The following is a 21002-nucleotide window of genomic DNA, read 5'->3' as shown; positions in this document are numbered from 1 at the left end:
TTTGAAATTCATAAATATCATTAGATTCTACTTTATAAACATGATCCTCTGAAGATATAAAGGGCCCAATCAGACAAAGCCAATCAGACCTTCTATATGCTTTTTTTAATACGTTGTGTCTGTCTGGACATTTTCAATCTTATGGTGGCCATTAGATTCTATTAATGAGAGCACTGCACTGAACCAATCTCCGCAACTTGCAGCTCTACCAGCAAAATGCTCTCCTGAGGAATATTGATTTCCCTTCTTGGCTGTCCTTAAACAAGGCTGGCACTGCAGACATCTTAACCTGCATGTGCATTAGTCTCCGGAATACTGCTGCACTACAGCCTTTTATTGAAGAGAGATGATTATTCTGTGCTTTGGGAGGGGTGTTATCTGAGATATGCATCAAGAGAAGGTCTGTAATAGGCCACTTAACAGTAACTAACATGCAGAGAAATGGAATTGACATTTTCGCAGAAACCTGCCCACTTTCCTACAGTAGGCTGTTTTGACGATTATCTGTTTCTGGCATAAAAAAAACAAGAAGTGGTGAGGAAGCAGGGGGAGGGCACAGGATGTAGTACTAAATTCCCTGGGGGTGGTGGGGAAATCTGGCTGATTTCCCAATTCTATTAAAATATACGTTTAGCATTTGTGTAAAAGCTTCAGCAAGAGCTTTGCAACAGCTGCTTGGAATCCTCAGTGCTCACAGCTTTCAGGATAGGAGAGACGACTGGTGCCAATGCCTCTGTTAAAGATTGCAGGAGAGCTGGGCAAATACACAAAAAATTATTCACAACTATTCTTAAAAATAGAGCCCACTAATTTGCTTTGCTGATATTTGTGACTTTCCCCGCCCTTCCCCCACACCCAATACGCACTTGAAGTGTGCGCATACAAGGTTGTATTTACAAACCGGATCATGGGACTCAAAGGTGCTGTGACTATTAGGATGAATAAACATTTGCTGCTGAAGTGTGTACACCTGCACTCGCACTTAAAAAAATAAATGACTGAGACTAGATGTAAGAATTCATTAGTCCTCAGCTGTGGCGAGAGGCACGTCTACAGGATAGTTGCATGTTTGCATGGCCATTTTGAAAAGTATGTTTGGGGATTTAGAAGCACGAGGATGAAATTTCTTGCAGAGCAGAAAGAGGAATAATGAACAAACCCACTAAATAAAATGTGCAGCAATAATCAGGTGGATATGAGGTGCAACCATAACCAGGAGAGGCTGTAAGTCATGGCAGCCCTTCAGGCATGGTGATGCGTACCTAGTCATCCAGCTGTGTGCCTGGAGTATATCCAGGCTGTGAGAAGGAGGAACAACTAGACCCCCTGCAACCAATTTTTAGAAGTTGCATTCAGAGGCTTATGCTGCATTACATCCAACCTGCGGAGTCACTGCTCTCCATGCCACAAGCACTGCTTGGGCTTCCAGGGTTGTACAACAGAGGGAATGCTAACAGGACCACCACCGCCAGAGGATGAGGACTGCTGTAGCATCAGGCATAGTGGTGATGGAGAAGGACCTGAGACTGGGACCTCAGGTGCAGAGAGAGGGCAATCGAAGGGCTATGTAAATTCTGGCAGCAGGGGATCAGGCATTGATGGAGAGAACTGTGACTGCTGGCAGTGCAGAAGCATGTTTTGCAGGAGGGCCAATGTCTGCTCTGGGAGCAGCAGGAGGAGGCTGGTGTAGGGTAGGCTTTGTTGAGATGGTGGGTCTGCAGTCTCTTCTTGTGCTTGCTTCTGTGTTGGATTCTGTGCCAGTTTACCGTGCCAGTTTGTGATTCTTGTATTGAACAATACAGATCTTACTACTGTCTGCCTCCCCACTAAAGTGGGGTAAATGATTTGGTATGGAACATATAGGGTGGTCTTCCAGTGCAAGCTTCCCTCTCCCCATCTCCTATGCATGGCCTGTCTACAACTGCAGTCCTTCCACTAACCATGACCTTTGTATTAAGTTTCAGGTTTTGATTTGAAATAGCTTCAATTTGAGGACATCTGGATTCAAGGTTCTGGTCTGGGCCAGTCTCTCCTTTTTATTGGTCGGCTCCAAAGCCCATCAAAGTCAATAGACTCCAAATGACTTCAGTGAGCTTTGGATCTGTTTTGTAAACTTAAAACAACCAAATGCAGTGTGTTGCTATTTTACAAGTGATGTTTTTTATTAGAAATTAAAATAATGGCTGTGAATTTAGACATCAGCTATGGGAGATTCAGCTCACATGGTGTCAGGGCTGGGTCATAAGCAGCCAGACCTAGCAGTCAGAGCCAGAGTCTACAGTCAGGAGTCAAGAGTAAGGTAGCCAGGGTAAGGATACCAGCAGGTCAGAAGCAGGAGACAACCTGGAGATCACAACCACAATTGGAGATCTGGAGCCAAGCCAGGTCGGACTACCAGGAAGTCAAGCCACGGGAGCAGGGAGCACAAGGTACACAGTCCAAAGCAACGTGTACCTCAGTTGCTTGGACAGCTTCCTGTGCCTGTTGACGGCTTAAGTAGGGCCAGTGGGCCAATCAGCTGCTCTGGGACTCTGCCAATGGGACTTCAGGGGTAGAGAGCCTCAAATTGGGGCTTGGCTTCATGGGGCCTGGGTCAGCAGTTGTCAGCAGGCTTCCAAGTGGAGGGTTGAAGCATGGCTGCTCCTGTGGACCCAGGTTTGAAGCCTGTGGGACATGACATGAGGCAGAACCTTCTGAGTGGCTCCAGTTATGTAATTTTAATTGGTTCCAGAAACATTTCCTGTGGTAGTGAGCTACATCTAAAGCTTCAGTGTGATCTTGTGTGGTCCTGCCCACCTTGGTTAAACATAGCTATAGGGAATTATGTCTCTTCAATTCTGAAAACACTATTTTATGTATGGTTTCCTCAGGTTTAGTTTTCTTTATCTTTCCCCTAAGCTGCATGGCCAGCTAAGTGTGGTGTATTTGCAATATTCAGCTTCAAAAAATGTAAATATGGGCCAATTGAGATAGTGCATGCACCAAACATGTATAGGCCTCAAATATGGCCATAGTGAACTCAAGTCTTGTAGATATATAGAGCTATGTAAGATATATGCATGAATTCCAAAAATGGCATGACATCTACTTCCTAGCCGACTTACTCAACAAACATCTTCAGAATAAAAATACTGTCATCAAGTTGATACAATACATACCATAAAAATGAATCAGCTAGTGTGTATAGTGACCACCGGATGGGGTCAGAATTGCTCAGTTGTTTGTCATAGGCCACATATTGCCAAAAGCTAATGAAGATTCTCTTGTAGCTCAAGCAGCAGGGGGCTCTGCTTTTGGAACAAGAGGATCTAAATTCTGTCCCTGATGTCGCTAAGAAGTGATGTGCAGCAATGACAACTGTGGCACTGTAGATGACTGATGAATTGTTACAATGTCTTTCAGTTTTTGGCTCATCTGCACTTTCTGGTTCCAACCAGGATCAAAATGGGAAGGGCCAAAATACTAAGCCAAAAGGTGTTTGAATTTGTATTTCCAGCATGAGGTGAAACAGAAACTCCCAGAAATATTATGGAAACTTGTTCTCCCAAAATTTCCAGCCCAGTGTTTTGGACTCAAGAAGTTTGAATGAGGTTCAGAAGATCTTATCTGAACCAAGCCAAACCTCCAAACCTTTTCTATGTCTCCCACATTACCATAATCAAGATGATCTTTGAAAATGTACTCTATAAACAGCCTCTGAATTAGGGTAATTTGAAATTGTTTCTGGGTGTGTCAGAAGTTAAACGCAGGACATCCCAGGAAAGATGAGGGGTTTTTTTTTGCACCCATGTTAAATTGTATGCTTTTTCCATAAGACAACTATGCCTGCTGAGTCGTTTTTGGCAGGGAATCAATACTTTTCACTGAAGAGGATTTATTGATTCACTTTGTGCTGAAGCTACATTGATATAGGCATTGCAATTTTTAAATGATGAATATAAAACTGTATTGATGCATCTTTTCAAATCTTTGCAAATGTAATTTGCTAGCCACAAGAGTGGTTACATTATAGTTACAAGACTGCATTCTAATGCTATCGATCATATATACTAAAACATTCATGTTTGTTTTCAGGTTTACATTTTCAACACTTAATCTTTTGCCAAACTATGCAGCAGAATATTTAAGCATTTTCTATGGAAGCCATAACAAAAATAGTACAATACTCTTATTTTCATGAGTGTTTCCTGCTGCTCCAGCAGAAGTCCTGGAGGACAGCATACTCTGACCACACATTGATCAGATCTTTGTTTTTAGGAGCATATAACTGATGGTTCTGCACATCCAGATCAGATAAGATTAACAGTATAAACCTTTACCTTTTAAAAAAAGTGTGAATGTATTCCTCATGAAAGGTTGAAAGGATTGTCGATCATGGAGACCTAAGTCCTCTGTTTATGTTCATAATCCCGTCTCCTGTATCTGCAGGAGACTTGCTTTCCCCCATCTCCCCTGTCTCATCATTTCCTTGTCCTCCACTTCAAAAGCGACAGTCTGCTCTGGATTGACCTCAACTATCCAAGTCATTAAGCTTTGTTGTTGTTTTTGTTTAAAGTATGTATATCTATACATAGAAGTTGATATTTGTGTTTTATATACATAGTAATTTCCAGACTGGTTCAGACCCGATATCCATGTAGCACAGTATCTTGTCTTCAACAGCTTCCAGCACCAGATGCTTCAATGGAAGGTGTAAGAATCATGCAGTTGACAGAGGTCAGATAATCTGCCCCCCACATTAGGTCTCATCCTGAGCTCTAATTAGAGATTGGCCTAAACCCTGAAGCATAAGTTTAATATCCCTTTCTATCACTTATTCTCCTAGTCAAAACTTCGAGACTTGCACATGTAGCATGTATGACAAATAACTACATCATTTGTTATGCTGCTTCTCACACCTGTTTTTATTTATTCATTATGTGTTGCCTAAACTTCAGCTTGGAGGGTCACTGGGGCATGGAATGCTTCCCCAATGTTTAGAGACTCGGTGAATAAACAATAATTAGTGTTTGTGTCAGTGAGAAACAAACTTTACTCACAAAATGTTAGAATGGTATCGAACCCATTGGGGATTTTGGTTCTCATTTTCTCTTGTTCATGCAACCCTTTCACAGCAGGGTCTAAATAGGCAAACACATACATGCTTAACTTTATTCATGAGTGTAGTCCAGCTGAAGTTAATGGGAAGGTTCATATGATTAAATTAAGCATGTAGATAAGTATTTGCATGATTGAGGCTTTAGCAGTCCAAGATATAGGCTGTTTTTTTTTTTTTTTATAGTTTGCAAAATTAAGAATTGATTTAACCCATTGAAGTCAATGACAATCTTCTCATTGATTTCATTGATGACTGGGTCATACCCTATATGCACGAGGTTTAGTGACTTTTTTTAATGCTGTTTGCTGGACCACTTCTTTAATATGGCAGAATTAGAGGGGGTTCAGAGAAGGGCAGAGAATGATTAGAGGAATAGAAATACTCTCACAAAAAGAGATTGAAAAGATTGGGAGCTTTCTTCAAAAAGGACATAAGAGGCTGCATGGTAACAGGATACAAAATAATGAATAGTCTAGAGAAGATAGAGCTGGAGTTTCTGTTCTCTGTCTCTCATAATATAGGGGGATATGCAATGAAATGGCAAGGCAGCAAATTCAAAACTTGGTAAAAGGAAAGGCTATTTCACAGAATGTGATTAAAGTGGGGAATTTATTGCCACATGGCACTGTGCCAAAAACATAGCAAGATTCAAAGAGGATTGGGCACATATATGGGTAACAAGAATTAAAATAGTTAAAGCTAAGAAGTTTGGGAAAGGCTATAAATCCTCATGTTTGAGGGTTTAAAATAATCTCTAAATTAGGGATTAGGATGAGAAGTTCAGGGGGGGGCAGTTTATCCTACATCTGTCAAGTGTGGGGCTTCTTGTGCCTTTCTCTGAAGTAGCTAGTGCTGGCAACTATCAAAGACAGGGTGCTGGACTAGATGGATTATGATTCTGATGCAGTATGGCAATTCCTATGTAATACCATCCTAAACTGATCTCTCTTTTCTATGACTGGGTTACAGTAGTCAAGATTTGTTTTCTGTGTTAGCTGGTGCATTATAGTAGTTTAGGCTGGAAATGTATCTAAATGAACTGTTTTTCCTGTGATTGTCTCTCTTGTCCTCACCTGGTAGGGAACTGTAACTGATGGAGTTCATTGTATCTGAAGGTCTCTCTCCTTCTGTTTCTCACATACGCAAACCCAGGTAAGTCTTTGGAGCATTGCACTTCAGGCTCAAGCTTTCCTTACAGTAGTTAATTTACTATACTTATTTTTGCTCTTTGCAAATAGAGATATAGGAATATATAGCTATATATATCTGTGGGGTGGTTACAGGCAACCCATTTTGTCTGTTGTATTGTTTTAGGTGTAAACCGTCTGTTAGATTACCAGGGGATATGAGTTGTTACTGACTACAGGGCTTTTGAGTTCTTGACAATAAAGCTCTCAATCTCTAAATACAACCCTGTGCTTTAAGTTTTTTCCTACTTTCCCTCCAGTTACATATCTTGGATCTCCTCCTTCTCTGTGTCTAATGTTCCTTTCTTTTTTTTCGTCCCACATTCTCTTCTCTCCCATTTGTCTCTGCACTTCTCCCCACTCTAATTTCTCCCTTGCCTTCCTGCACTTGTAAAAATGTCCCCTAATCCCCCATTACCACCCCTCCTTCCCTCCCTCCTCTTTATACAACAGTGAGGGATTTCATCATCTTCATTATACACTTCCAGTACCAGGCTATTATTCACTCTATCACTGACACCAAGCCTTACTATATCTACTCCATGTGACTGTTTGTCAAACTGAGTTGGGAAATTTAGCTGTTGTATTTTTCCCTCCCCCAATACCAGCTGTACCCTACTTTCCTTTCCTTCTCCAGGTCTGACTACTACCTAGTTAGGAAGTGCTCACAGGACTAGCTCTCAGTGCATCCTCTGGAGCCTGTAATCATGGCTACTGCCAGAAAACAGTGCTGTGTGGCATTAAGCTTGCAACTTCTTTTCCTCCTCCTTGCCCATCAAGGAAAGGAGAGAAGAGCTGAAATTAGGATGACCTCTGGTTCCAGCCTCTTCCCTTCTCTGTTCAATGGAATGGAAGGGAGTAGCGTAAATGAGGATTTACAGGTTGCCAGAGCTGTGTGGGGCTCAGTCACAGGAGTAAGAGGCAGCGGTAGTGCTGTGGATCCCTAGGGAAGCCCTTTCAGACTCTCCAGAGGATGTGGCACAGAGACGGAAACCCCTGCTTTAGAACAGTGGCTCTCAATCTTTCCAGACTACTGCCCCCCTTTCAGGAGTTGGATTTGTCTTGCATATCCCCAAGTTACACCTCACTTAAAAACTACTTGCTTACAAAATCAGGCATAAAAATACAAAAGTCTCACAGCACTGTATTACTGAAAAATTGCTTACTTTTCCATTTTCACCATATAATTATGAAATAAATCAATTGAAATATAAATAAATGTACTTACATTTCAGGATAGAGCATATAAAGCAGTATAAACAAGTAATTGTCTGAATGACATTTTAGTTTGTACTGACTTTGCTAGTGCTTTTCATGTAGCCTGTTGTAAAAGTAAGCAAATATCTAGATGAGTTGATGCACTCAATGGAAAGACCTCTGCATACCCCTGGTTGAGAACCACTGCTTTAGAATATCCGACATGATTCCAAACTTGTTTTAAACTTTCTTATCTTGAAATTGGGCAGGAACTCTCATGCAATTTCTAATTAAATCCTCCAATTTCCTGGTTTGACTCCAACACACTCAGTGTATCCCTTTCGGATTCCTCACCAAGACTGGAACAAAAGATGATATTCCTTCCAGGGAATCCAATACAGGTTGTAATACTATTGGAAGTACTAGCTATTTGTAATAGTCCCATCCCAGATTTTACAGAGTCCAATGCATGTGGGGACATAACTTTGGTGTATAGTCAGTGCTGTGTGGATACTCAGTACCTCAAAGTTTATATTGAGTACCTCTATCAAGAGATTGTGCTTTGATATAAAGAGCTCCCTAGTAAACTGGAGCATTATAATGTCCAGAGGGAAATCCTATTTGGAGAGTCTTGCAGCATTTTGATATTTTTGTTTCTGGATGAAGTTTTTTGAGTTAAAGTTCAGCCCGGAACTTAGTTTAGTAGAACAGTTTCATTCACCCCTACTCAGTGCTTTTCTGACCATGTATTACATGGGCTCTCATTATTCTCGGTACAATTTAGCATATGCTTTTCTTCTGGCAACTAGATATTAGATCTCAGCAGGTATACATCAGCATAGCTCCTTTGAAGCCAATCAAGCTATTCCCGTTTATACCAGCTGAGGATCTGATGCCCTGTTTTTAGGAGGTGGAGATATCAGTTCTCTAGCCCTTGTTGCCATGTAACAATGGTGAATCTACAGAAATGAGTAAAAATAAACTATAAAAGACAAGGGTCCACTTAGAATGCACTAACATGTTACAAGTGTAACAAGTTGTACATGAGAACCTGCACAACTTGCATGAGGCTTATAAATCTTTCTGTTGTTTTTTTAGGGTGTCTTGAATATTTTGTCCTTAGATAGTTTATAAGGTGTAGAGAAGAGTTGTTTTCAGATGATGTACTTAACAGTGGACTCATTAGTAGACTTGCAAGATTTTTTTTTTACTCAAGACTGACGGTAATCTTGGATCTTTTTCCCCTTCCTTTTTAAAGACTTAGTGGAAAGAGTCCTGTCCTTACTTTCATACAGCTCAGTCCAGTAGTAAAAGTGAAGTAGTCCTGGCCACCTGTCGAGAGCCATCCTGCCAGTGCAGAGCCAGACAGTTCAGGTTAGTGAGCAGGAAGGGGAAATGTGCTGCTTGGCATGTTTTTCAGTCACTCAGACTAGTGCATATTGCTCTCCACAAGAGCTGGTCAGAAAAACTTTAATGGGACTATTTTCCATCAGAAAATGCATTTCATCGAGATCTAAATGCTTCATGAACTCACCAAAATATTGCAAGCTTCACTGCATTGCCTCATGGGAGTTGTAGTTCAGGTGCCTGATGCCGCTCTTCTCCCCTGTGGGCCAGGTTGTCTGATACATAGCAGCCAGGAACTCCCATGATATGATGAAATGTGGTGGCTCAGGAAGAGCGTGGACTGTGGTGAATCATGAGACGTAATCAGGCTAGAGAGCCCATGTTAGAGGGCTTATTCCTTCACCCGCTCACTTCCCTGGTCCTTCTCGCATGAACAGAGAGCAACAATACCTGAAGTCCGAAGGTGCAAACAATTAAATGTTTATTGAGGTGAACTTCCAGCAAGCATAATTCCAGTTTCCTTCCTCAGTGTCCCCCTTCCCAGCTCTGACACCACAGAGCCTTGCCTGTGTCTCTGTTCCCATTCCCCTCCCTTTAGCAAAACATGATTCCAATTCCCCCACCCCCATTCCCTGTTCCCATTCCCTCCCTTACTTCCTGATTGACTGCAGACTATATAGTAAAACTTGAGTTCTTCTTAGCTATACCTTAACCCAGGCCTGCACAACATACGGCCCGCGGGCCGCATGTGGCCCGCGGGGGCTCACTGTGCGGCCCGCGGGGGCTCACTCTCAAGCCTGGGAGGAAGGGGGAGCAGCGGCGCGCGAATCAGCTGTTTCGCGCGCCGCGGCCGCTCGGGGTCTCCCCGTCCCTCCCAGGCTCTCAAACCCGGGAGGGAGGGAGAGATCCCGAGCGGCCGCGGCGCGCGAAACAGCTGTTTCGCGCGCCGCTACTCCCCCTCCCTCAGAGCCTGGGAGGGAGGGGGAGAAGCTGCGCCCGCGCCGCGGCCACTCGGAGTCTCCCCCTCCCTCCCAGGCTCTCAAACCCGGGAGGGAGGGGGGGAGAGATCCCGAGCGGCCGCGGCGTGCGAAACCGGCCCCCCTGCCCCAAGCGGGACACGGGCAGGGAGCCCTCGCGCGCCGCCACGCCTCCCCCGCCCCGCCCCAAGCGGGACACGGGCAGGGAGCCCTCGCGCGCCGCCGCGCCTCCCCCCCCCCGCCCCAAGCGGGACACGGGCAGGGAGCCCTCGCGCGCCGCCGCGCCTCCCCCCCCCGCCCCAAGCGGGACACGGGCAGGGAGCCCTCGCACGCCGCCGCGCCTCCCCCCCCCCCCGCCCCAAGCGGGACACGGGCAGGGAGCCCTCGCACGCTGCCGCCCCCCCCCCCGCCCCAAGCGGGACACGGGGATGGAGCCCTCGTGCACTGCCGCGCCTCCACCTCCCGCCCCAAGCGGGACACAGAGCCCGCGCACGGCGCCGCACCCCCCAGGCCTCAAGCAGGACACGGAGCCCTCGCGCGCCGCTGCCCCTCCCCACTGCCCCAAGCGGGACACGGGCACGGTGCCCTCGCCCCCCCCCCCCAGCAGGGACATGGGGCTCAGCCACCGCCCCCGTCCTGAGCGCTTTCCCCCCCCCCCCGGGACCCCTGCCCCATCCACCCCCTTCCCTGTCCCCTGACTGCCCTCCGCCGCCCCATCCAACTCCTCTCCTGATTCCCTATCCAACCACCCCTTCTCCCTGTCCCCTGACCACCCTTGGAACCCCTGCCCCTGACTGCCTCCCACCGCCCCATCCAACCTCTGCTCCTTCCTGACTGCCCCCCGGGAGCCTTGCCCCCATTCAATCCCCCTGTTCCCTGCCATCTGAACTCCCCTGCCCTCTATCCAACACCCCCTCCCTGCTCCCTTACCGCGCTGCCTGGAGGTGGCTGGCGGCGCTACAGCCACGCCGCTCGGCTGGAGCCGGGCCACACCGCCACCGTGCAGTGCCTGGAGCACCGGGTCAGGCTGAGCTTGCAGCCCCCCTGCTTCCCGCAAATCAGCTGTTTGCGCAGGAAGCCTGGGAGGGCTGAGAAGCAAGCGGCGGCTTCGCGCTCAGGCCCAGGGAGGCGGAGCAGAGGTGAGCTGGGGCGGGGAGCGGTTCCCCTCCACGCCCCTCCCCCCGGGTTACCTGCTGTGGCGCGGGTGGCTCCCCCCACCCCAGCTCACCTCCGCTCCGTCTCCGCCTCCGTGGGCTTGAGCGCGAAGCCACCGCTTGCTTCTCTGCCCTCCCAGGCTTCCCGCGCGAACAGCTGATTCGCGGGAAGCGGGGGGGGGGGGGATGGGGAGAAGCGGGGCAGAGTGTTCAGAGGCGGAGGCGGAGCGGAGGTGAGCTGGGGCCGGGGAGCGGGGCGGAGAGCTGAAGCACCCATGGGGTCGGCTCCTAAGGCGCCACTTTTGGATAATGTGCTCCGGGGGAGCAGCCGCTCCCTCTGCTCCCCCCCAGCTACGGTCCTGGTCACTTCAACTTACCGGTTGTTAAATTTAGAAGCCCTTTTAGAACCGGTTGTCCCGCGCAGGACAACTGGTTCTAAAAGGGCTTCTAAATTTAAGAACTGGTTCTCGCGAACCGGTGCGAACCGGCTCCCGCTCACCACTGGAGACTCCCCTTGCCGCTCTCACCCTAGGAGACAGAGACCTCCCAGCAGGGCTGGTGAGTGCGGCCAGGGAAGAGGGAAGGGTGTGGTGGAGTGAGTGTCTGGGAGATGTGCGGGGGGTGCTGGGCTGTGAGGGTGTGGAGGGCGCTGGGCAGTGGGGGAGGTTTGTGTGTTTTGGGGTGCTAGGCAGTGGGGGCCTGTTGGGGGGTGCTGGGCAGTGAGGGAGATCTGTGTGTGTCAGGGCACTGGGGGGTCTGTGTGGGGCATTGTTTAGTTGTGGTGGTGGGGCTGTGGGGAAGGGCACTGGGAGGGAGGGAGGAGAAATCTGTGTGTATTGGGAAACTAGCGAGTGGGGGGAACCCGCGGGGCCGGGAGGTTTCGGCCCTCAGCTGTTTTCTTTGGAGTAATATGGCCCTCGCCGCTTTACGAGTTGTGCAGGCCTGCCTTAACCAATCATTTTACTGAAATTTAACTAACCAATCCTAACATATTGTAACGATTATTTAACCAATTATATCCCACCACCTTAATTGGTTTACACCCAACAAAATTAATTATACAGCAGACAGAAACAATCACAGAACCAGACAGAGATTATACAGACAAACAATAGGGAAATAGGGACTACAGTGATAGAACAACAAAGAAATGAGGATTTCACATCCCAGCTATTGATAAGTGAGTTCTTGGCAGACAGGATGCTATCAAACTAAGTTTCCTTTTACATCTTCTAGGCTCTTCCCTTTCTCTGGAGGTGATAGGCATTATCAGGACAGGATTGTATTCCTAACAGCCCAATAGCACCTTATTTCAATGTGACTAGTTTGGAATGTGAGGATGTGACCATACACTTCCTAGCTTATGGCTGCCTCTGCTGCTTAGCCGAAGGCCTTAGCCTAAGAACAGGGCCTCAGACTGTCACTGTAAGAGAAGGCCCTTACACAGACGGACACTGATTTTGATTCTTTCTTTTATACCTCTATAACTAGCTAAGTGATAAGAATACACCTACATTCTTAAAGTATAGGCCTTTGCAGACAGGCCTGAATATCTATATCCTAACAGCCCAGCCCTAGAGGAGAATGAGGGCATGAGGCATCCAAACATGCAGCACAGTGACACCATTTCCAAATCAAGTTTTTGCCTTTCAGCTGAAAGTTCTTGTTCATTTTGTAGTTTTTCATGGGTAAAACCTCATTTTCCAATGAGCTGTTGTTCAGACCCTGCAGTGTTAGTGAAAAGGCAGGACCTATGCTGTTTTACAATGCCTTTTTCAAAATAAAGAAAGCTGTTGAGACTGGAAAGAGAGCTTTGATCTAATAGCAGCCCAACCTTCACTTCCTTTTCCATCCCCCTGACCAAGAGCTAATTGATCTGATCCACAAATAAAGAAGAGCAAAAGGGAGACAAGCCAATGGCTTGGTTATTGTAGTGTTTTTGGCACAAGCAGAGTGGGTCATTCAATTATCTACAGAGAATTGGTCTGTATAGAGCTCTTGAATGATAAAGCTACAAGAAAAGGCAAAGCCCTCTGATTAGGGGAGGGAAAAGATAGATAGATGGAACAGGATGTACAAAAACATGCTTTGTTCTGTGTTTTCTTACTGTCTCTTGCTCATTTTGAAGAATAGTTAATGCTGTTGATATGGCATTGCTAGTGTTTTGGGGACCTTCATCTTGTGCATCAGAAAAAAAATCTGTCCTTAAAGTTGACCTGCCTAATAGATTTAAAATATTGGATTTGTGCCCTTTTTTTGCTTCTAGTATATAAACTATCGGGCTCTTTTTATATATTTATTCTTTAATAACCTAACATTTGGGTAGAGCTTGTTAAATTTTACAGATGTGGCTTGCAAATAGTTTCACATATAAACATGGTGAGCTCACTGTGATTTGTGGGATTTTATTTGTTGTTCATGGGTATTTGTAGGCTTGTCAGTTATTTCATGAAAATGTTTGCAAGTCTTGAAAGTGTTTAATACTTTGTAGCAAGTGTGGTTCTTAGTCTTAAATTCATGGTGGAAGTGCATTCTTCGCCAGCCATACTTCATTATTCTCTTGTTTTACAAGTTTTAGTCCTCTGATCAGAGAGCAGAAAGAACACTATGTAACTAATCACAGATCATAAATAACCAGTAGTTGAAATAACAGTTTTCAGACAACCCAATAGCTGAAGTATCAGGGGGTCCTGATGCATCCGAAGAAGTGAGGTTTTTACCCACGAAAGCTTATGCCCAAATAAATCTGTTAGTCTTTAAGGTGCCACCAGACTCCTTGTTGTTCCAATAGCTGAAGTTTCTTCTCACAAGGTATTTGGTGAGTACTTGAGATTAACAAATAGAGATGCAGAAATCAGTTTGAAGTTTATCTGAATTAAATGCTGTGGATAAACTGTACATTTTAGGATAGGCTTCCCTTGTTTTGCTGGGATTCAGTCTTAAAATTGATTATAATTGAGTCTGAAACAAAGTACCCCTTATCTGAAGTTTTCCTTGGAAGTGGTATCTCTTTAGAAACTGCCTCTAGCCTTGGAAAACACAATTTATATAAAAGGATCTTGGACTTGATCTCAATGGCCATGTCTACACTAGCATTTTTCTTGAAGTTTTCCACTCTTCACTACCACAGGTGCAGCTTTTTTGTTTGTGAACAGAATACTAAGAGCAACCAGTGTTTTAATCATGTTGTTTTGATTTGCTGTGAGCACAGCTAAACCCCAGTGGCTGGTCTACATTAGTGCTCCCAATGTTGCTACCAGCAGTAGAGCTGTATTGGTTGTAGTTCAACAGTGCAAGGAAAATGGCTGAATCTACGCTAACAATGTGTCAGGAGCGAAACAAACATCTCTTCAAATGGGGGCAGTGACTAGAACAAAAGTTATGACACAATATTTACAAAAGTACAACACATGCTATTTCCCTTTTCCCGTTACACTACTTCTTGTTTTCCTTTAAAATGTACCCTTTTAATATCTGCCTTCTTTGCATAATTTCAAACATATGTTTCAAAGCACACACAGTTTGCTCCCTGTTATCTAGTTAATTATCTTAAACATTTTCTGTGTGCTTCAGGCACAATGAAAAAGTTGATTGACATTAAGGGCCTGATTCTCATTTACACTAAGACTCCTTTATGCTGCCAGATTAATGTAAACAAAAATCAGGTTTTACATAAAGGGAGAGTGAAACATTTAAGGCAAATACAAGGTTAGAGAACAGTCAGTGTAATCCCTTTGAGAATCATCTATACACAGATTAACAATGTAACAAGCTGGGCACAGCCAATGGTATTTTCACTTTTAGAATAGCAGGGGAAATTAATGAATTTGCTATTGGGTTTATCTCTTAAAAAAGAATGAGTAATATGTAATTGGACTTTAGGATACCAGTGCTGTGCAGGTAAACTGTTAATTCCCACATGAATATATTATTTCATTTTCTACCACTCTTACAAATATCCTGGGAAATATGACACAGGCCTTTGTTACTTCTATAATGTTTTCTCAATGTGCCCATTGTCCTTTGCCTTACTAAGGATGAAATGGTGTGTACGAAGAGAGAACCGTGAAACATACAACAAAATGTCAAGATAGGCCATCTGTATAAGGAGAGCATTTGTAATGGCATAATTCATTTTTGTGAAGGATGAAAGACTTTTCGTGACATTGTTTTTGTAAGAATAAGAATGAGAGGTTTGTGATAACAATTTAAACTATTTCTTTGGCTTCTGAAATGAACTAAAAATGAAAGGAGAACTGTTTAGGGTCAGAACTGAAACCAATGTCTGTTAGCAGTAGCATTTTTTTATTTGTTTAAAAGGTATTTTAATGCATTCATCCCTAGTAACTGGGTATCTCACAAACATTAATGTCACATTTGCCAACAAGTACGTTTTTATTGATGTTTTCCTCTTGTCTTTGGTGGCTAACATGCCAAATTTTCCTGTGTTATCTTGACGGATCTATAAGTGTTTTACAAGTGCCAAGATTTTTACATCAGTTAAAATACTTCTGTTTTTCAGTAATTTCCCCTGCCGCTAATTCTCTTCACCTGTGTCAGCCAATCTGAATACTGAATAGCAGATCTGGTTAAAACCAATGATATAGGGCTACCATTACTTATGTGATTAGTCCCATTGGATTCAATCTGATTAATCACAACAGTAAGGACTGTAGATCCAGGCTTTATATAGAGTGCTAGCTTTGTCCGTATCTTCACATTGTATTTCATTCAGAACTCTTATTACTGAATTTGAGTTTAAGCTGCTCCGTAATCTCCTCTGTTAGAATTTGGTCACCATGGCTTTCTTTTTAAAGTGTCTTTGGAATAGGAATGTCCCCATAGCCTTTGGCAGAGAAGCCAAAGGATTCACTGGATGTTTCCACCACTTCATCCTGTTTAATTGCCCTCTTGGTGGTGTAAAGGGCATGCAGTTACATAATCTTCTTCATCTCATCTATTGAAATACCTTTGTCTCACCTTGGTATCAGTCAATACAATTTGTTCATAATATCCTAGTTTTGCACTTTTATTGCTGATTTACTACTTGGGTAAATTTTTAAATGCCTGAATGACTTAGGAATCTAAATACTGTTTTCAAAAGTGACCCAGGAACCTTACGAATCTATATTGTAGGTTAAATTAGACCTTTTAATTGGGTCACTTTAATTCCCAAGCCGCTGGATATTTCACTAGGGATGAGAGAGTGAATATGTAGAGTACCATCAATGTTCACAAGAAACAGTTCCTGTTCCAAATGTTTTCTAATTTATTAAATAGCTTAACACTTCAGCTATCAAAAGGATTCTGTTCAAGTCAATACATGAGGCACAGGGTTCATGTGTGCTGCTCACATTCTTCCCATGGGCTCACCTTCCAATACAGTATTTGCATTCTTAAGAAATATCTCTACTTAATCAGATATGTTTGGTAATGATGTTATATAGCATTTTCCAACAAAACCGGCCCCCAAATGTTTTACAAACTCTTACTGATTTCAGAGGCTATATACATTAAAACACATTGCTCACTTTTGAATAACCGCCACTTCTGGGGGAAACATGGCAACTGTTAATAGCCCACAGTGGTTTAGGACAGGAAGTGAGACCATATCTTCTGGGAATTCCAGAGGAGGGATGCATGTTCTCAGTAACATTCTGCAAGTGTATTTCTGAGGCACTTAGTGGCATCATTTCTCATATAAGTCAATGGGAGGGGGAGAATGCTCAGTATCTCTAAAAAGGCAGTTAGTACATTGCAGACACAGGCCCTGATATAATTTTAAAATGCATCTAACAGGATCAGGCTTGTCATTATTTTTACATGCCTGCATATTCTCCTGATCCTAAAAGTGACAGAACCAAGATGCCTCAAGAAAGGCAGTGCTCAAATTTGTGGTCCAAAATAAGCAGAAAGGGCCATAAATCTAGCAATAATCCTGCTCTTGTGAGATTTCCAGCCCAGTTTTGCAAACTCAAGAGGTTTAATCGCTCTGATAAGATTCAGATTAACATCTAAACTTTAAGTGCTTATCTAACCAAACTAAAAGATCTTGAATTTTGCTTGTTGTTAGTGACAGATACTGAGGGGCAAATACTGTGCGTATTTACTACTTGGTGTGCTCCTATTAATGAGAAAGACCTTACATTTTATTTGAAGAGCTTAACAGCGAAATCAGAGGGAAGAGGGTTGATAAAATTAGAACTACTTCAGTAGATAGGCCGACTACAAATCAAATAGTTCAGAGCCAAAAAATGGAAACCAATACATTTCATTTTTTGGGGGGGCTCTGAGCAATTTGATTTGTAATCAATAAATTTAAATTTCAGAAGTATCAATGCTGAAAATACTGAAAGAATGATCTGAATGTCTAAATATTTTTAGCAAATATTTCATCCATAGATGTTGCTTTCCAATCTTTTCCTATAACTTCAGCAGGACCCTTTTGTGAATGGTCTTGTGATATCCTTCATTACAGCATGACATTCAGAAAAACGTATAGAAATTCCTTTTAGTTAAGCCAATACAACAATTTTAGCCAAGTTGCCTGCTCCTTTGCCTCTGGGTTTGGTCATGCTAATCTAAAGGTACCTGTTTTCCTATTTTATACTCAACTCCTAGTCTAAATATTGTGTTCCTAGTACCTATAAATTCATGCAATTTACAGCCACCCTGGGGATAGAATTTCAACAGTGGCTGGAGTGACTTAAAGCCCTGAACTTGCTTTCATGGAAGCAAATGGCAGAACTCACTGACCTCAACAGGAGCAAGATTAATCAAATCTAAGGGACTATTATGATCTAGTCTTACCTCCTGTATCTCACAGGCCAAAGAATTTGGCCCAATAATGCATGGATCAAGTCCATTTCTGGTGGTTGAGCTAGAACGTATTTTGTAGCCAGCCATTCAATCTCAATTTAAAGACTTCAAGATGGAGAATCAACCACATCCTCTAAGTTGCTGCTATGTTTAATTTCCCTCACTGTTTAAACATTTATACTTTATCTCTAATTTAGCAGACACAGGCATTACAAGACCCAATGGCTGGAAGATGAAGCCAGATGTTCCTCTTTAATAATCTGAGCCTTTGAGGTTTAAGAGGAAGAGAGTCCAAATAGGAAACTTGATGATAGAAAACCGTCAAGAGAAAATGAATAAACAAAGTGTACATGCGAGTGTGACACTCCCGAGGGGTACCCAGAATTTGAGGCACCTCACCACCATGTGCACTTAGCGTGAGGAAATCTTGTCTGTGACTGCTGTGGATTAGCTCCCTGTATTCTTCAGTCTCTGACAACAAAAGCACTCCCTCTCTTTCTCAGTACAGGTAGCGATAGGCACACACTAACCACCGAGTCCTTGGAGCATTCCCTGTAGTATCCAGCCATTTATCCCCCTTCCTACCACTGTTATGAATAACCTCAACTCTACATATCCTTCCACACCTTTAGTATTGCTTCACCCCCAGTCCAGCCTGCCTGTCTTGACCAGCGAAACTTAGATACATCTTGACTTCCCTTCAGCTAAATGTCTCAGTGCCAGGTTTACAAAGGTATTTAGGTGTTGAAAGATGCAGATAGGCAGCTACTGGGATTTTAAAAAATGCCTAAGCTGGTTGTCTAAGCAAGTATCTAAGTCTCAGGCATCTAACCTGCCTATGCACTTCTGTAAATCCCAGTAGGCACCTATCTGCATCTTTGACCCTTAAAAACTGAAGATGCTCCTCTTCCATTAAGGATAAGCTCCACACATCACACCATCTCCCTATAAAAAAGTAGTATTCTCATTTCTTCTCCATGGTCCATAATTAAATAAAGGCCCAAGCTTTCCAGACTCTAGGAATTCTTCTGCCATTATCACTTCAAATGTACAACCAAGAATGAGTGTGCTATCCTCACCCTCAGTTATGCTGGCTCTCTGTTCATTTCAGGACCCAGTTCAAACTTAAAGGTTTAATGCTGACTTTTTGCCTTGGCTTACCTCATGGGTCTCCTTTCCCTTTCCCTCTTTTCTGTTCCTTAACATTTGCTTCCTCTGAGGCTTCCTACTGTTGGAGGTAGGGAGAGAAATCTTCTTCCCTGCAGCTCCTGTCTTTTTGAGCAGTTTTCTTATATCTCTTGATCTCACTGACTCCATCTTTTTTCAGATTTCCTCTTTTTCTCCCTACCCAAACCATCTTAGTGAAGAGTTTCAAAGTAGTGCGGGAGAGGGGGGGCGTTTAGCCACATCTTTCATAGAAATTAACAGAAAAGGAATATTGCTAATTCCCCTGCACTACTTTGAACAGTCTCTACTCTAATTTTCCATTCCTCTGCTATTAGACTCTAATGGATTGTATTTACATTTGCTTTGTAAAGCATTTTGAGAGTCCCAGTGACAGAATAGGAAATAAACTTTTAAGCTTAATTGAAAGAAGATCTGTGTTTTATGTCCAAACATGCAATATACTATTACTGATTTTAGATCTTAAATGGGCTTTAAATGATTGCCACTCACTCTCCTGCTTTAAATTAGCCTTGCAATGGAAGGTTATTTGCATTTTTTTTAATACTGGAATAAAACTGTTTTGTTAAGCATTCCTACAAATGTCTTTGCAAGCTGGTAGGTTTTTTCCTCAGTAGTCCCTTGGTAAATGCACTGGATTTCTTTTTTTAATTTCCAGTGTGTGATTAACCTTAGGCTCAAGTGTTAGGCGTGTGAAATAAATCCTATGGCCAAAAGAGCAAGAATTTACAACTCAAGCTGAAACATTTGCTGCTGTTCTTACATTATGCTCATGAACCCATGTGGATTCTAATGCAAAACTGCAGCTATGATATGAGTGCAAAATTGATGTTAGGATGCAGAGGGAGATCTATTGAGTATGAGAGAGTGACAATTTTTAATAATATAATAGCAGGAGAAGATTTTCCAGATTGTTGCAAAAAATAAGATGACCTGTCTAGACCTTACCATATGTAATTTTACTATGTAGCCCTCCTATACACATCTTCAAAATGCTATAATCTATTAGACCTGATCCCCCTCATCCTTAATAAGCATGGGATTTGCACTGATCTCAGCCCTGATCCTGCAGTCCTTCTCAGATATGACTATCTACTAAGTAGGGCTTGATCCTGTCACCTATCCTTGTGTGACCGTTCCAGTTCAATGTAAGGAAAGGCTCCAGATCAGACCTGTAAAGTTGTGATCTTCACTGTTCCAGGGATCAGTCAATCTAGGCAAATGCCATTTTCAGGCGACTGGCATCCCCCGTCCCTCACTGATATATTGTTTTATATGCTGAAAAGCCCGAATGAACTAAAGGAGAGTCTAGTGTCATGTGACATTTTGGTAGCTAGTTGGGAGCACTGTGAATACTGGTAAGCTAAATCACAGCTTCATATGACACAATATTCAGGCAAATGAAAGGCCAACATTCACATCGCTAAACCTCCCCCTCCTACTTGCATAAGGTGTCTTACAGGTTTTATTCAGGTGACATTAATTTCACTCCAATTGCTCAACTGTTGCCACCACCTTTCCTCCTTAGTTGAAGTAAGCTTAAGCTAGAGGCGAAACAGAGTGTAGTTTCAGAGCATTGAGCGATGGCTCTTGCCTTGATTTAGAAGATTACAGTTAGATAAAAATATATCCCACCAGCTTTCAAAGTTATGAATTGTGACACATTTGTCACTTATGCCAGGGTTATAGCATCAGTCAAATCCTGCAGCCAGCAACTGTAGTAATTATGTTGTCCAGTACTGTCCTATCTAATTATTTTAAGGGACATTTCCACAGCACAAGACACACAATATTTTTAACTGCAGCTGCATGGAAACAATCAACGTATTCATTTAACAATAAAACAGTCTTAAAATACTGCCTGTTTGTTCATGGCATATTCAATTATACTACTCATAGACTTATACCACTGACTACTAATGCACACGCTTGTCTGCCATTACCATCTCCTCCACTACTCCTTCCTATCTCTTGTGTATTGTCCAAATGCCGAATCAAGTTTTGGGGTAGAGACTGTGTGCATTACGTTTATACAGTG

This window comes from Emys orbicularis, chromosome 2 (assembly GCF_028017835.1).
Source record: "Emys orbicularis isolate rEmyOrb1 chromosome 2, rEmyOrb1.hap1, whole genome shotgun sequence".
In the NCBI taxonomy this organism is placed as follows: Eukaryota; Metazoa; Chordata; order Testudines; family Emydidae; genus Emys; species Emys orbicularis.
This window is presented reverse-complemented; position numbering follows the sequence as displayed.